This window comes from Oxyura jamaicensis, chromosome 2, assembly GCF_011077185.1.
Source record: "Oxyura jamaicensis isolate SHBP4307 breed ruddy duck chromosome 2, BPBGC_Ojam_1.0, whole genome shotgun sequence".
NCBI classification, from domain to species: domain Eukaryota; kingdom Metazoa; phylum Chordata; class Aves; order Anseriformes; family Anatidae; genus Oxyura; species Oxyura jamaicensis.
In genome coordinates, this window is record NC_048894.1 from 144,532,665 (window position 1) to 144,548,439 (window position 15,775).

General features: G+C 44.3%; 1 protein-coding gene across 1 annotated transcript in view; it reads right to left on the bottom strand.

Annotated features, from left to right (window-relative positions):
* Positions 1 to 15,775, bottom strand: part of EXT1 (exostosin glycosyltransferase 1) — a 166,229-nt gene that overhangs the window by 100,280 nt on the left and 50,174 nt on the right. The window lies entirely within an intron of this gene.

Consider the following 15,775-nt stretch of genomic DNA (forward strand, 5'->3'; position numbering starts at 1 on the left):
ACTCCACGACACCTCGGTTCGCAGCAGCCCAGGGTTTGGTCCAGGAGACAGGCTCCCCCAGTCACTTCATCCAGCATCCCCCTTCCAGAGAGGCTTATCTCCACTGGTTCGGTCTGGCGAAGCAATGCTGCAAGGCATTTGGCTTGCCTCGATGGTGGGTGTATCTAGAACCTGTTTAGCAGACGGCAGTGACAAGAGAAGCCTGAAATTCCCAAACTTAACTAATTTGAAGAATAATAAGAATTCAAGCCGGATCAGGAGAGCTCCTCTGCTAACTCACTTTATTGTTGGTATTGACCAGCACAATCTGGCCAAATCCCCAGTGCAAACGAGCAGTTTTAGCCAGTATCGTCACAGAGCCAACAAGTCTTAATTTGCTACAGGAAATGCTCATTTTACTGTATCTTGTGCATCTGGCAATGGCTAAAATGCATCTAACTTAGTCAACAGTCAGATGTGATGAAACACAGCCAGCATTTTTCCACTGGCGTAACGCAGAGCTCAGCAAACGGGCTGAATCCAAAATCTGAGCACCACTGAACATCAGATGTTTCTACATTCATTTTCAATTAAATGTTTTTGTGCAGGACTCAGAGAGAGAAAGAGGCTGTCTAGAGATATACTACATGACAGAAGATACATAAGGAGAAAAATAAATAAAAGCACCTACACAAAGTGTAAGCCTGTGCCATAGCAGTGCAGAGAAGCTCTCTTCTTGCAAATTGGGTTTTCCCCCCACCCACTCAGTAAAGTTAGTTTATTTCTTGAAAACTTGTAGTTTTTTTTTTTTTTTTTTTTTTTTTTGTCAGCTGCCCAATACAAATAATTAAGTTCAACAATTTGTTCCCATCTGAAACCTATTAGAGCCTTCTGACCCACATTAGATCAAATCCCCAATATTTGTTTTGCGTTTGGATAACATTTTGTAAACACGCGGTCTCCTTCCAGCCCTTGGTCACACGGGACCATCGTCTTCCCAGGTGCCAAAGCCAGGCAGAGAAGGACAGAGCGGCCGATCCCCCCGTCCACCTTCCCCCACCTCCCTCCACGCGCACTCTGATTTTAAGTTTTCCAGGATGGAAAGAGAAGCACATGGAGACTGGGAAAATTCTCCTCCGCTGCTGGAAAACATGACTAACAAGGATCTGAGATGGCTTCAGAACTGCCCTGTTCTCCCAACAGAACAGAGACATCGGTTGCTAATGTGGAAAGCCCACACTCCCAGCAATCACGCTTAATTTCTGACTCACTCCTGTTGGCATCAGTCATTTCTCCCTCTCCCCTTTGATTTTCTCTTCCTATGAACCCCAAAATACAGAACCTTGGGAAAAACTAACACAGCAGTTATTACATCGTATTTTAAATTCCCTTTAAAAGGTATCTGCATTATTCTTGATCAAAGGAAGAGACCAAATGATAACCTGCATACCTGAAAACAATACTTTGAGGATCACTTACTCATTACATCAATTTAGAAATATTCAATTTTTGATACCAATTGGCTAGTCGGACTTAGTTTATATGAAGAAGTATTCCCCTTCTGTTTTCTAGAAGAGCATATAGAACAACATAAAAAATCCTTCACTTAATTCTTTGTTAGCTGTCTTTTTCCACGGCACTACAATCTGTGTTTAAAACCAAAGCATTTGAGTTCAAATTAACAAAAACATTACTGAATGTATATATAGCTAAAAAATTCAGTCCTTGACAAAGTGCACAGACATTCCTGGTCAAAGCAGGGGCAAGAAACTGGGTCTCGGTGGAAGCTGGCATCTATTTCCCTCTAAGCAAGCATGGCTTCACGTTGAAGTTGGGGGCTTTCTTGCTTCCTCCCTTCTTTACGCCATCCCTCGCGTTGGCAGGCTTTATTTTGGTCTGACACGTGTAACAGGGTTGGGACCAGCTCTCGGATCTGCCAGTTTTCTTGTGGGAGGTATCAGTTCAGTATAAGAGTGAGTGGGAAAGGAAGTGTCTGATTTTGCAAACACAACTTGCACATAAAGATATTTTTATTCCCTCGCCTTCCCACCAAAAGGTCTAAGCTCTAAAGCACCGAGCATAAGGTGGGGTAAAACACCCAGATTAAACCCAGGGCTGCAGGTGGGAGGCCCTTCAGTCTTCACCAAGGAGTTAATCCTGCTGTCCCCAACTGCTTTGCTGCAGCCTGGTGGGTAAAATGCCTTGGATGTGTTTCCCTCACTCCACTGCTGTAGGCATCCGAGGCCTGTCTAATTTTTGATCATTTTTTGCTCTGATGTCAGGAGGCAGAGCCACAGAGTGCCACCCCACTGCAGCTGGCACAGGGAGCGTCAATACGCGAGGTTCAGCCCCGCTGTGGCTGTCCTGCACTCCTCCAGCAGTGTATGCTCACAGAATAATCTTTCCACATTGTATTTTTTCACCTAAAAAGTAATAGCCCAAGGCTGGAAGCCCCCTGACCTCCTTTCCTGCTCCCCTGGGGGAAGGGAGCTCTGCGACTCCTGCGCTGGGCTGCCAGAAATGCACGGCTCCAAAGAGACAAAGCAAGCGAACCGGTGCAGTGTTTTATCCCGGGGCTTAACAAAAGGAGGCTACCCGTCAGCCTGCTCTAACAAGATGCCTTACACGGGCATTTAGCATTAAATCAGAGCTGCTCCTCGCCACGCATTCCCTACTCCCTTGCCAGCACCGTCGCATCCTCTCCTCGCTCTGCTGCCGCTGGCACGGCACGAACACCCCAAAGCAGCAGCCCCGATGCACCCCAGCTGCACCGGCTCCCCATAACACAGGGCCTCCTCCTTTTGGTCCCCAGCTGTGCCTGGCAGGAGAGCAGAGCTATTCACTCGGGTGATTAGTTATGCAAGTAAGTGGAAAAAACACCTAAAATCATCGCTGAAGGTGAAGTACAAATGGGATTAATTTCCAAAACTGCAGAGCATTCGAGTGCTACTGAAGTCAGCAGCAGCATCTACAAGTACTCAGCACATTTGGAAGAAAAAAAAAAACAACACATCAATACTTTGATGGATTATTTTTTCTGTATGGAAATGCTACTTTAATGTAATTTCCCTAGTGTATTTAAGATGACAGCACACATATCTTTCTTCTGATCCAAAGTAAAGTTTTTTCACATCCCAAATCCAGCTGAAAATACTTACAACTTACAAATGCACAACCCTAGAAAACAGAAGTGACTTCTCCCTACATATATACTCAGCTTTTTCATGCAAGTCATAAGGACTGACAGAGGGCTCTGGCGTTTTCAGTTGTGGCAAAAATGGTGACAGTTCTTCAGCGAATACAGGAGAATCCAAAAAAATTAATCCTTAATCTACCTTCTGCTTCTTGTGCTCAGCACATGGGTCTTCCAAGCACTCTTGGAGCAGGCCGTGAAGGAAAAACAGCTCCGTGGTGCAATAAAAGTTTAAGCAATTTAAGTAATTCCCCCCAACCCCCACCACGAAAAAAAAATAAGATGGAGGGGGAGAACGGGACAGACCCACATTCATATCTGGAGGGAAGAAAGCCAAACGCATTCCTCATTAAACTCCATTTAAATACTCCCTGTGCAAAGTGGTTACATGATGCAAGAAAGCAGCAAGATGAACTTCATTTCCAGGGAAAAGGAATACCTGGTTAGAAAAAGCAGTTTGAATGAAGCTGGCGTAGATCATGTGGACGTAATCCTCAAAGCTATTTCCAGCTAGGCAACAGTAATGAGAAAAATTCTTCAGCTAAAGAAGCGGGTTACTTTCAAGCTGCATTCCTTTCCATCTAGGTTTACCCTCGTCTTCCCTTCCCCAAAATATACTATACCTAGGGAGCAAAACCACAGAAGCTGTGGGCTTTTTCTTTGTTTTGTTCTGTGTTTGGTTTCTGTTTAGGAGCAACTGTTTCATAACCATACCGTTCACAAGCACTGTTTGCTTTTCAGACAGATGTTGCATTGTAATTCCATCCAAATGAGATTTTTTTTTTTTTTTTTTTTTGATTAGGGAACAAAGCTGATAAGAGCAAAACCACTGGGGCCAGACGAAATCTGTGGGTGTTCTGATGAACTGGCTTGCAAGCTCGCCTGAAAGCAGCAAGGCTGCCCGGTTGCACGTCCAGGACAGATTCATCAGCAGCTGCTTGCTACCCCCTTCTCCAAAACAAGCCTCAGGCAGACGTCCTCTTGTCATGTATCAGAGGGCTGGGGTCTAACAAGCTCCAGGGGACAGAGGTGAGAAAGGAGAGTGGCTAACGGGAGCAGGACACTGGGGACCTGCAGGCTCGCTATGTGCGAGCCCTTTCCCCGTGAGCCCACATTCACCGATTCTGCACGGACGTGTCATGATGCAGAAGGACCTCCATGGCCTGAAACGAAGCTTGTTGAAGAGGAGATAAGGGAAAAAAACCCACCTCCAAACACCAGAGGAAAACAATGGGCCCAGAAGGTCGTCTTCCTGCACAAAGGGAAAAAATGCCCGCTCTTAGGCAATCCTCGCTGCATTAATAGAAGCCAGAGAGCCAGCAGCTGCTCTGCCGATGCCACTTTCCACATCTTTACTGCCAAGCCGGCCAACTCAGGACTCTTAATTTCCATTAATCTTCTTGGGCACTGATGGGCCACAGCGAGCAATTTGCACAGTCCCATCCGTGCATCCTGGGCGTCTACGGAGAGCCTGCGGAGAACGACCGCTCTGGGGTTAACTAAGCCATGACTCTGATGAAAAGCAGATGCCATTTAATTATTTGGGGGTCTTCTACTAATTATAACCCGTGGAAGTATATTTTATAGTACACCAAAGACCAGAACCAACAGGAGCCCAAGGCTACTAGCGCACAGATCCTCCAGTGCCATTAAAAGTGTACGAGTGGGAAGACCATCGGGCCACTTCAACAAGGAGAGCCCTCGTTTCTGCCATAAGAGTAAGTCTTGCACACAAGGAGTAGTACAGTGTCAGTTCAGGCCCCTCTTCTACCTGAGTTTCTTTCACCAAGAAGAAGATTATCATCAGAAATTAAGATTAAATGTGTGTTCATCCTGAAGCTTCTTCCCTACCCTTCAGCCTCATGAACACAGCATCATTCCCCACTAAACTATAACACAGCTTTTGGCAGCCGATTTTTTTTTTAAAGCTCTGTTTCACATTTTCTGTAAGAGCCCTTGAATTACGTAACAGGATCTTGGTCAAAAATGAAGAATTTTAAACATCTTTTTCCCCCGTCTGCATGGTGATTTTAGAGGAATCTAAACCACGAGGCTCTTCTAAGCCATTAGTTCCCATTCTGCTATGTTTGGAAGAAAATACTTTTGACGAAGGGTGAGGTAGGAGGCAGTGGCAGATATCCAGATAAGTTCATTTCTTTGGTACATATGTGATCATTTCTCAGTAGAAAAAAAAATATCCAAATGACCTCAATTTTTGTGCCTAAAGTTCACTTTTCTCAGCGTTTTAAACGCACCACCACCCCAAACGCCCTTCAGATCTAATACATGCAACAATCCCAGGAAATTCCTTTTGGTTTACTCTTTACTTACAAAGAAAGTAAAGATGAAAGACAGATGAAATTCATTTCTCTTAAATTCTTTCAACAGTATGCAAGCAGCCCGGGCTCTAAATACAGTGCTAATTATGGGTAGTGGGCCTTTCTCTATTTACATGGCCAGGCTACAAGTTACAGTGTGGTGTAGGGACTACAGAAATCCCTGGCTTAGCAGCTAGCGTTTGTGGCCCTTCCCTGTGAAGATGCTGTCTGCTCGCAGGGGACCACCATGGGGTTAAAATGCACATCGAGGCATAGAGAGTGAGATTTTAAATCACGTGTAGTAAAGGCTACGACAATCTTACCTCTAAGTTAAAAAATGCCATGGGCATAATTCTCCCTGTGTTTTTATTTTCACTCTGAGGGTTACCACATGAAAAGCTGTCCCTGGGTATCAAGAGGGAGCAGAAACAGAAGCAAGGGTTTGCGTAGAAAGGTAACCTGCTGTCCTTCGTGGGAAGAAAAGCCAGCCTGGCTCCTCAGGTATCTACCCATGGCAGAAACTCCCAACTTGCCAGGTTAGCAGCAGTTTATACATCACCCGCTGTACTCAGCACATCTTTAACGTCAGGGAAAAAAGCCTGGAGAACTCCTGTGCAAGCACCTTGCCTCAAAGCCCTTTTCCTTCAGGGTCAGGCGAGGAATGAGACACTTTCAGATTTACAACTGAAACTAGACTCCTTTCGTGCCTCTCCGCCTTTAACTTGGCCCAACACATTGCTTTTCTGCTGTTGAATAAAGACCTCAAGCCCCTCATCTCCTTACACCTCAGCATTGCTCCTCTGGCAGCCGGGGATGGCAGCAGACAGCAAGCACGAGGCTGGAGGCTTCGCCTCACCCACCCCGCAGCATCTCAGCTTTGCCAGACACCCCAGTGCAGCCTGGAGATTGTCCTGCTTACTTGAAATCCTCCAGAAAAGACAAAACCTGACGTGCCAGGTAGCAAAGAAAGCTCTTTTTTTGCACGGCAGTTTCCTCCCTTAACACGAGACGCACGGCTGGGGCTTGCTCAGGAGCGGAGGGGCTGGCTTGAACTCTTAGAGCGCTTCTCCCCCTTCTCGAGCAAGCCCTGGCGTTTTGACCAGATGCTGGGAGCCATTCCAGCTCCATCTGTTCGAGAGTTTGGAGTTGTGCAACATAAATTTTACTTTAATGTGTGGTAATAATGACCTCCGAAACCCCATCTTGCCTCTTTCAAATGCGCTAGCTGAAAGCCAGTTTTCCTATACGTTAACACGTTAAGTGCTGTGGGCTGCATGTTAATGCTGTTTATGAAGATTAAGCCACACAAATTCCCATTAGCACTAATGCTGGTTTCATGACCTAATCGCCAAGAAACGCAGAAAAATGTATCTTTGAGAAGTGCAAGTCTCCCTCCTGCACTCCCTATCCATGCCCGTCTGATCGCTCCCACTCTCACCCATCCCACGTGCATCCATCCTCATTAGGTCTCACAAGCTGTGCAGGTTCAGGACAGGTCAAGCATCCAGACTAAATGCTTTTACAAACGTTACAATGTGCTACAGAAAGTCTCCGGTGCTTCATTAAAGCGAACTTTCTGTCCTAAGGTAATATCACATCAGTGCTAGGGTTTGTCAAAGAGTTTTAAAATCCTAAACTTTGCTGAGAGTTACTCTTTTGGCATTCTTGCACATACATCTGGATGATCTGTTTTAACAAACCAAAAACAAATGTTGGCTGGGCTCGGTTTCTCTATTTCTGCTTTTTTCACAGCCAACCTATCTCCTTTCACCTACTTTTTCAATGGCAAAATAGAGACACAAAAGCTGATGAACCAAGTGTTTTCAAATGTAAATCTCAATTCTCCTGTGAGAAGGCAGAAAGCAGTGTACTTTCCTCCCACAGGATGCTCCCCCCAATCTTTGTTGCTTCATTCTAATTCATGTCCTAGCAGACAGAGAGGAGCACTGAAGTGCTGTTTTCTGGGTGATGGATTATTATCATAATATACGTTATTTGTGTTCGCAAGCACATACTTACAGAGAGAGACTTTTCCAGGTGGCACATGTTATTCAACGTTTTTTCTTTTGCAAGTAAATATCCAGCTTCGGAAAGAAACAGCACAATGGTTATTACTTTCCATTCTGGAAAGATCTTTGCAGAGGTCAAGGTCACGGAAGCAGGAGCTGTGCGAGCGGCAAATTTTGTCAGAAACCAAGGAGGGGGAAGAGTCAGGTCCTAAGGCAGGTTCACACAGAAACAGCCATTCACACTGAGCCATGATTCCCAAAGGAGCAGGTTTCCTCTTCATGCTCTCTGGCTTCCTTTATCCTAAGATCGATATTAAAAACAGACAGCTTCTTTCTCTCCCTGCCACAGCCCCCTTCCTCTCAGAGAACCCCTAGCCCTGACGACTGGATCTTCTGCACCCGCTCAGCCTGCACCGCCACGCAAAAACCAGCCTGGGGCTCCATCGTGACGGCTGCAGGACTCTCCTCTGCAGCCCGAGACAACGGCGTGTTTCATGCCATTCATCTCAGTTTACAAACTAAGGTCAAGGCAGTAAGCGATACGGCAGATAATGGAGCAACAGAATGATAAGCATCATTTACCCAAATTATTCAGCTCTTAAAGAACTGCTGTCTGTACATCCAGTTGCCCACAGGATAATGCTGTCCTAAGGCTGAGAGAATGAAGTCACACTCGTGGCCTTTGAGGTAAAGGAATTTTTCTTGTGAAGTGTCACTGGTAACAGCAGATGAACAACAAAGCAGCCATTTACTCTTTTGATGATGATGTGATTTAATGCACTGGGTAGGGAGTACTGCACCAAAGCTTGCCTTTTTGCTTATTGTAGCAGTGAAGGAGACAAAGAGATACAAAGATCTCAAATAGATGTTTCTCCAAAAAAAAACATAACAGAAACTAACGATTAAAAAAAAAAGAGGTCATAATTAAGAGCAACACAGTTCTGTGCATATCGAAACGTAAATGAATTTACCCAGTAACTTGCTTTGCACTCAGCAATCACAGACAGACCTGATCCTTTGGGACTCCATGGCTCTGGAAGCCATGCTCAGCACTGAGGCGATGATGGACACAAAGCCCGAAGTCTGCAGTGGACCCAAAGGATTACCACACCTCTAATTTGAGATTCTCTGCATTTATTTATCCCAGCATCTCACACTAACCACAAAGGGTGTGTGGGGTGGAGGTACCAAAGGAAAATAAGATATTCTTCTTTAAGTCAACTTACAAAGTCGTAAGTTTCAGAGGAACCAAGTGACGAACGGAACTGGATGAAGTTTGATATAGAGCAGCTGATAACATACATTGAAAAAAAAAAAAAAAAAACACCCTGTGCCACGTTTTCAAAGCTCCAGCTGGATGCAGTGAAAGAGGAGAACCAACGATCACTCAGGACGGATTTGCCTGCGATGAATAAAGAACAACAGAGATAAGGCCAAAGCATGATGAAATCATAATTTATTTTGTTTAGGGCGGGGAGCCCAGACTTTTCCCACTGGCCTATTTCTAAAATAAATAGGAAACCTAACCAACAGTCACAAGCTATAGAGAGTTCAACAACCAAATGGATTTAGCCAGGGGTTCCGAACTCCTAATTCTAATAGCTGGCACTGGAGTCCTTCATCCAGTTCTGGCTTGTCTTTTACTAATTTTTCAATAGCTCTAAACAGTCAAAGAGAATCATATTTTGGGCTTAAGAGTTTTGGAGCAGGGGAGAATCCAGACCTCCTCTTCCTTCCCACATAATGTAACAGATAGACTTAATCTAGTTTCCTCAGCAGGGCTCCCTGCCAAAATATTTAGTCATTTTAGTCTGTTTGCTTTTGATACAATTATATGTTTCTGTTTTGTCATATCCTTATCTGATTCAGTTTGGTATTTGTTCAACACGAGTGTTATGGAATGGGGTTCACTATTTGTTTGCCTGCTCCCAAACCCCTCCAACCATCACTCTCCAGAACACACACACCCAAACCTCCCCCGTGCTCACACACACAAATGAGGGCAGATTTAGATAATTACCATATGGAAGAACTAATATGCCCAAGACATCCTGTAAAAGAAGACAATGAGATTGCGAAACTCTCCAGCAGTACATAAATAGAAGTTTCAAGGCTTTTATTTGAGGAAGAGATCAGATCATCTAGCATTCTGTTTTGGCAAATTTGTGTCAAAATGACATTCCAATTTCAGCAGCATACATAAAACGGCACAATTATTTAGCACTGCACAGATTTTACATAACTCTTGAAGTTACTGACTCAATTCATTTCCCTTCCTACTATAAGACAGATTAATCTGAAATGAATTAAGACAGGCAACCAGAAGTAATGTTACTATAGCCAGTAAACATTCTTTAAACTGCTATACCACTAAGCTGCTTAAAATCCTCACTATCATCGTACGCTGCATCTGCTCAATAATTACTGACTCTCAAACCGCAGATTATGAGTATATATTTTGTATGGCAACACAACAGGCAAAGCGGCACAGGTACACAGCCATCCCGAAAGCCAAATATTCATTTAGCGTAGTACTTAATTTTTCAGACACAAAATGTGAGCTGCTCGCAGGCATGCCCACCCCCTCGCAAAGGCAGATGCTCTGAGCCTTGAAATCAAGATTCTCATCCCATGTCCCCAAAAAGGACATCAAAACATTGCGTGCTCACTGCCAGCGATGAGAAACCCACTGAAAACCAGTAACAGATCCCAAGGCAAAGCAGCACTTTGCAACAGGAGGCAGAAATATTGCACACAAAGAAAGAAAAACTACATTACTAAGGATAGAAGTGTTTATCATCATTACAGTTCATCAGTTTATCAAGATTAACAGAAAACAATGGACAGTACTTAGAGTGGGTTGGAGAAGGAAGGAAAGGAGAGATTCCTCTCGCTTAAACAAACAAAAAAAAGCTTTAAATTTTGAGACTAAGACAAGAAGCTCTTTGGGAAAAGGTCTGTTAATTCCTGTAGGACTGTGGTGCTGTCGTGGTTTAGTCCTCTACACCTAAAGGAAATGAAAGTGTTTAACAACAACCCCACAACTCCAGACAAGTCTAGGATAAAAAATAACCTCCACCCACAAGCACTTTGGTTTAGAAAAGGTTTCCAGCTGCACTGTGGCACCGTGCTCTTAGAGAGTTTGGTCTAGTAGAAAGCAAATCATCCCTAGAGTGTGAAATGCTTGCTGAGGCCTGATTCTGGTCATATGCAAAACTGCACTGCAGAAACTGCACTGACTGCAAAAATAATAAATAAAAATAAAAAAATAAATCTCCCAACCAAAAACATACTGTTCAAAAGACAGACAGAGAAAACAGCATGGAATAAGAATAAAGAGAAATTTGTTTAATAAGAATGTTTCAGTTCTACGTTTAAAATTAATTTCTCTAAGCTTGCCAAAGAAATATTTATCTCCAGGATCTTAATTCAATGATGTCTCAGTCTATATAGTGAGAGACAGCAAAGAATCAAAGCAAGAATTAATTGGCAATGCAACAGTTCCCAGTCCTCATTTGGTTTGTCTCCTCCATCAGTATCTTGCACATACACGTTCTAATACCTGACATCGGAGGCATCTGAATGTTGCTTTCCATCTCCAAGAAGAATGCAAGAACATAAGAAAACAGCTGTCTTCCACCTGGGCACTTGTTTATACTCTGCTTATCAGATTGTTTCCCTTTAATGTAAAAAAAAATGTTAATTTAGTTAGTCACACAGAAATTTTAGTTACTGAGGTGAACTGGTAGACTACTGGGAAGCTTTCAATCTCTTGTCAGAACTCATTAAGAAAAATGTAGCCAAACACCCGAAGATGTGTACATTTAGAAGAAAACAGAGCTATGCTATTAACTCTTTGGTTTCAGGATGTTCCCGTAGCACACAGAGCCTCGCCTCAAAAAAAGGGCTTTTGAATGCAAATGTCATGGAGTTAAAATTTCAGGTAGGACCTGAAATACCTTTAAACTGTAGTTCTGGAAGAGACTCAAAAGTATCACAGAGAACACAGGCCTACAAGCTGCTTTTTTCAAAGCCAACTCGTACAATTTAATATCAAGTAAAATTATGAATGGCTGGCACGGCTTTGCTGAATGGGTGTGCTTGACAGGACTTCAAATACGCTATTTCACAAATCAAAAGCAACGGACCATGTAAATGTTTCAACAAAATAGGATCAATGCTTGATATAAAGTTACTTAGCCAGTGCTCAAAGTAAAAGAAAATTACAGTCTACAATGAGAATATTTAAGAAGATGATAATTCCTCTACGAAATAAGCCCTCTCTTACTGTTGTCCCTTCTCTCACAGTAATTAATTTGAGATAAAGGACAGAACTCTGTAAGGACTCCCATGTGGAATACTGCTTTGTCATTACCCACTATAAAGAGTATCTGCTAAACAAAGGCCTGAAAGCAGCTCAGCCCCAAGCTTTTGATGAAGTCCTCTAGCACATTTTAAGGAGCTGGGAACACCCAGCCACTGCCCGTTACAGCAACTATTCACCCACCTCTCCCGTACAGATAACCTTACCTGTCTTCCCCACCAATTTGGTTTTGGGTTTTAAATTCCCTTCTGCCAGATTCCCTGACCCAGTAATCCATTTTACTTACATAAATCTGCTTTGCACGGACTCTCCTGATCACTTGCCGCCCACTGGTCACCAGCTGGGTGACCACTACTGGTGTGCTACCCCAGAGAGAGTATGCTGACTGCCCCGCTGCACGCCAGCTTTGTTTTAGGCTGACATATCTGTGACAAAAGGTTTGAGGATTTCAGATGACTTGGAGGGGGCATGGGTGGAGGGGGGAAGCTTCTCCTTTTCTGTGTTTCATTAAACATTATTATGGTTACAAAAATCCGACAAGAAAATTTCACTTCATTAATCCAGCAGACAGAAAAATATTAATCTTTTTTTTCCCCTCCAAATATACGGCTGCAAAGCTTTAGACAAAAGACAAGTAACTAATCCTTGTTTAAAATAGCTTGCTTTGTCTGAAATACATGTGCCCCTTGGCATTAACTACTTCAGATCTCAGGGGCTTGAGGTTACTTCAGGATTCAGTAACTAATGGAATAATTATATTACTGGGGGCTCAAGCAACAACCTCTACATAGTTTAAATATCTTCCTGTAACTGCTTGGTGATAAACTACATTACACATCCTCCAGAAAGCAATATATTCTGAATGCTCAGACAATATTTATGAGTTTGTTTCAAAGGTTTCTGATTTTATTTAGGGTGTTCAAAGTGTGTAGGCACAGTCAAAGCAATACATTTAAAACCCTGCCATAAATCATTCACTGTGCAAAAGCAAACTTTCATTAAAAAGAAAGCCCTTAATTGGTGAGAACTTCCTGAATGTAAACTGTCACTCTGGATACCACCTCTTGAGCCTTTCTTGTAGCAGATGGTCATTAACTTGCAGCAGGATGGGCACCCCGACCCCCTGGATCCCCCGGCTCTTCTGCACCGCCTGGTCGGTCCCAGACTGCCCTCACCTCCCAGGGGACCAGCTCGTCCCGGCCCCAAACACACCTCAATACCCCACCACGGGGCTCCCAGCTGAACCACTGAATAACCATTAGCAGAGAGACCCAAGCCCTCTTCTGCCATTATTCAGATTTTTCTCTAGCGCATATTCTTCAGCTAATGCATTTAACGTGGCAACGTAAATAGGTATTTACTTAGGGGTGTTAAGGCTTGACTGTTAAGATTTCAACCGTCTCCACGTAAAACAAGATTTAAGAGAGATTTCAAAAAGGCACAAACTGACAGCACGCCAGGATGCAAAGCCAAATTCCCACCACTTCCTTCCCGGCCAGTACTCCTGAAGGACGTTTCACACCTGGATGAAACCATTCACATTTTAATTTACGTGCTTTGACCTCACCGACTGAAGTTGATTTGCCTTCACTTTCCTGGCTGCTGCAGCTGAAGGAGTCCTAAGGCACGTTGACACTGCCCAGCAAGGGACCCAGCAAGGATCCTTTCACATGCAAGGATCCCCAGGGCAAAGCCAGGTAACACTATCCGGTTAGCCTGGAGGAGTTTGGCAAGCGAGGGTCAAAAGACAGAGACATGGAGAACCACACAAAATGACAGAATTCAAAACTTCTTCTGAAGACAAGGCATCTTCAGAAGAAAGGCAACTTTAACACACTTCAGTGGAAAAGAAAGCCAGAAGATTCCTTCAAGCTAATTGAGCAATAAACAAGAGAGAAAATATTGCTTTCTGAACCCAACAGAAAATTTCAAAATAGGGGAATTCAGTTTTATGCATCACAACTTTTACCTCAATACTCTACACCTGACACAGTTAAATAACAGGAGAAGGCGATGGCGGGGGAGGAACTACAATTACCAATAAAGCCCTGCTATTATTTACAACTATTTTCAGCAGAAGAAACCTCTTCCCTTCACACTCAGCTCCCAGCAGAGAACATAAGTCTCACGGGGAGGAGCACAGCACTGCCCCCATCTTCCTCCACCTCTTTCAGCGAACTAACTCGGTGCTGTGGCCCACGTCCCAGCTGTTTTAATTATCAGGAAAACTGAGCAATTCTCCTATGCATTGTTGATTAATATCATTTAGGAAGCTGACTCTGTAAGCATCAGAAAAATCAAATTAATTTCATCTACATTACAAAAATCTAATTTACTTCTTTCCTAAGTACTAACTGGTTTGCTTACCCAGATTTCCCAGCAGTGAACATTGCTCTTAAAAGCTGGTCACTGACCTTCTTGTGATCCATATTTTTCTTGTGCTGGCCTGAATTTCACTTAGCTTTAACCTCCCTTTATACCATGTACTTGGGAAAAAATACTCTGTAACCATCCTACTCTTGACAATGCTATCACTCTCACAAAACGTTGCACACAGCCTTATCATCTGCTGCGGTGGTCACGCTGGGCAAAATCGCCTTCCAGGGCCAATTTCACTATTATGAGCACTGAGGGAAACTTCCAACTTCTTGTACAGCCACAGCCTATAATGAAACATTTGCCAGCATAAAGCACTTAAGTATTTTAATATAGATTGCAATTCACGTAATACAAGATCAAACAATGCAGAACTTGAGTAGAACAGGGAAGTCCAGTGGAGTAACAGCAGTAGATTGAACGCCATCCACTGCGCTTTGCAGAAGAGAGGGCAACAAACAAAGACAGCACTGCTGGTCCCAGCCCAGTCCCCGGGGAGCTATGGTCCATGCTGCTGAACAGGCACTGCTGTAAAAGCCACTACTCAGACAAATTTGGTAGTGTCTGTTCAAGGGAGAAATCTAGGCTTGAGCAGGGATGGCTCTCAGATATGTCGCTGCTGAGAAGGAAAACCCAGTCAGGTGAAAAGATTTAGGTCACCTGCTTAGCAGGCCTAGGAAAATTCACACTGGCTGCCTGCCCTGCAGGTGACCTACTGAAAAAACGGCTCAAATTTACTCTCCAGACAGACAGCTTTTACAAAGGAAACTGGAGATTATGACTCCACTGGAAATTACCACTTTAGAGACTAGTACGTGCATACGCATACATGTACGCACAGGCACCAGCGCTTGCCGTGGGTGGAAAGGCAGAGAGCAGGCAGGCTGCCCGGGCTGCTGCTCTTACCGTAAACACGACTGGTGTCAGCTACCCCACCTCAGCACAACCACCGCTCTCGCCAACACGACTGCCAGGTCTGAGGTGGCAGCGTGAGGCATGGCAGCCACGGGCCATCTGCTCCTGGCCCGCAGGGACCGGCTGCGGAGTAAATCGCGGCCTGCACGCACCGGCATGGCCCCCCGGCCGGCCTTCGTGCCGGGGCAGGGAGGAAACGTGCAGGGAAAGCTGACACCGGGTGTCATCCAGGAATTCGCTTGATAGCAGCCCTGTGATCAATTGCCCGGGGGAGTGGACTTTTTAGGAATTATCAAGGAATGCAGAGGCATCCAGAAAGCTCCCTCTGAAGTCTCACGGCAGCGAGTGACCTGCCTAAATGCCAAGGTGACAGATGCCTGCGTTGGGGCACCGTCCTCTCCTCCTGGCCTGGGGGGCTCGCAGCCAGGGGAAAACAGAAAGGCTTTGATGCAGTACACAGGGATACATTTCAGTGGGCACCTACCGCCTACTACAGAGCTGTCAGACCACTTTGTTAGCGTGGCCAGGCCTTTAAATAGCAAAAGAAGAAATTCTCTTTAACATTTATTTCTTTTTAAAGTTCCTCTAAAAACAATTTTGATGACAAACTCATCTACCAGGACTTGGTTCCCTTCCTTTGCTAAAATGACAGCTTTCAAAA